We start from the raw sequence: 2,542 nt of genomic DNA on the forward strand, positions 1-2,542 counted from the left end.
GGGAGGGAATTGGTGCTCTGGGCCTTGGGGTGACCAATGCCACAGGAGTGGGAAGGCATTCATCTTTTAATTAGCATTAATAGGGCAAGTATTATCTTAATGAGAAGACTGGTAGTGACACTGAAGTTGTATTTGAGGTTTAACTGCTGCAGGACCCTGACTGAACTGTGTGTTTGTTAATCCTCACTGAGGGAATTTTATTTCACTGAGTGATGTTTATTTAACATACAATAAGTGTCTTAATGAATCTCTATTAAAGGCATATGTGGAAACCTTAATTTGAAGCATTACAGAAGAGAGTGAGATCTTCAATTCATAAAATCCTTTTTAAACACTGTGAGCTCCAAAATCTGGCCAGTGCCAAAGCAAACTGTATCCTGCAAACTCTGCCAGATGTCTCATGTGGGGTGTGCTTAAGGCCCAAAGAAAATAAGGTCTGAAGGGAACAGCTTGGCCACTGACTCCCTAATCCAGTCTGCATAAAGGAGTTTCATTTCCATTCAGGAAATAACCTCTCCTGGATGGATTCTGTTCCAAATGTGTCTGCTGAACAATCCTCAGCTGCACCTACGCCTGTGAGCAGCAAGAGGATCTTGTGGGAAGCTTTGAGAGGAATCTGGAACCTCTTGAATTTGAGAAGGAAGAGACAGTAAACAGGTTAGAGGTGTGTCTGGGTGTTTGGTGATGCACTGACCACTGCCTGGCCTGATGCTGAGCACAAGAATATTCTGATATTTCTGGGAATATCTGTGATATTCTGTGATGTGAGATGGAACCTCAGCCAACCTGAGTCTCTTGTGTGAAATTTCCTACTGTGCCTTGTTCAGCTCTGGGCAGGGCACTCCAGGATATTGGGAGTTAAAATAAACTCCAAACTGAAAGTTCAATCCTAAACATAACCATAACCCTATTCCTAAAACTAATCCCCACCCTAAATATTAGGACAACCCCAGCACAAATTTTAATGCTAACTATAACCAAATTCTAAGCCTGAAGGTAACCTAACCCTAAATGCTAATTTAACCAAAAAACCTAAATGCTAACACCAACACTAGGTACTCCTAAAGGCCACGAGCCCTAACCCTAAAACTAACAATAAACCCCAGATATAAACCCTACCCTAAGCACCACTAACAGCCACCAGCCCTAACCCTAGCATCATCCCTACCACCACAGCCAAAATCTAAACATTAAGGTTTAGATTTACTTAAGGTTTACTAAGCCTGAACCTTAACCTAACCCTTACAAAACCCTATCTTGAACTCTAATTCTAATTAACCCTAACTCCTAACCCTAAGTTTAACCCTAACCCTAACACCCAAACCATAACTCTAAATTTAACCCTTACCTTGCCCTAACCATAACCTCCTCATCTCAAACCTTAACCCTTGCCTTGCCTGTTCCTCTGACCTGCCCAGGCCTGCCAGCCCAACCCTGCATTGCCTTCCAGACACATCTGTGTCCCTCCCCTGCCCTTCCTGCCCCTCCCTTGCCTTGCACTGCCTCTCATACCCATCCCCTGCCTTGACCTGCTCACTCCTTTCTCCTCAGACCTTCCCTTCCTCTCCTCTGCCCTGCCTTGCCTGTCCAACCCCTCGGTGTTCTTGCCTGGCATTGCCTTGTATAACTCTCATGGACATATTTTATGAAAAATCCTTTTGCTAGGATTTTTTCTCCTGAGAAGCTGGGAGGCCTCAGGAACAAAATGTAAACAATGGTTATCTGCTGCTGTGGAATGCAACAGGTGCATGTGTAATTGGCCCATGTTGGTTGTTTCTAATTAATGGCCAATCACAGTCCAGCTGTTTCGGACTCTCTGGTCAGTCACAAGATTTTCTTATCATTTCCATTCCTTTCTATTCTTAGCTAGCCTTCTGATGAAATCCTTTCTTCTATTCTTTTAGTTTAGTTTTAATATGTCTTTTTCTTTTAATTTAAGATATATCATAATAAATCAGCCTTCTGAAACAAGGAGTCAAGATTCTCATCTCTTCCCTCCCTTGGAAAAGCATTGCCACCCTGTGAACACCACCACAGGGTGGCAATGCTTTTCCAAGGGAAGGAAAACACACAGCCCCAGTGTTTGAGGTGCAGATCAGAAGCTGCCTAGTGGAGCTTGGGGACAGCAGCAACTTTCTGTCCTGGCATATTTGGTGTGGGAGTATTCCCTCAGCTTGTACAGTTATGGGGTTGGTATCCATATTTTGAAGGTGGTGTCATGAAAGGTTCATTTTGGCAAATCATTTCCACCTTTCAGAGGTGCTGATCTGGCTGAATAAAGGTTCCTGGCAGTACCTTTACTCCCAGCAAGGTAAGCAGCTCAGTGTTGGGTGCAGCTGGGACAGTGCCCAGGGCAGGTAACACCCAGTAACAGCTCTGGCATTTTATGTGGGATCAGTCCCTGGATGCTTGCTGGTTTAGAGGAGGAAATCCCATTTCTTTTGAGATGGGGTCATAGTTCCTGTCTTTGGCAAAGACACTAATCTTGGATCCATACACTGGATGGTGCTGGTGAATTTAATTGCTTTTTCTACTATACATT

This window comes from Melozone crissalis, unplaced genomic scaffold, assembly GCF_028551555.1.
Source record: "Melozone crissalis strain CALT ecotype California unplaced genomic scaffold, PUWL_Pcris_2 ptg000120l_1, whole genome shotgun sequence".
Taxonomy (NCBI): domain Eukaryota; kingdom Metazoa; phylum Chordata; class Aves; order Passeriformes; family Passerellidae; genus Melozone; species Melozone crissalis.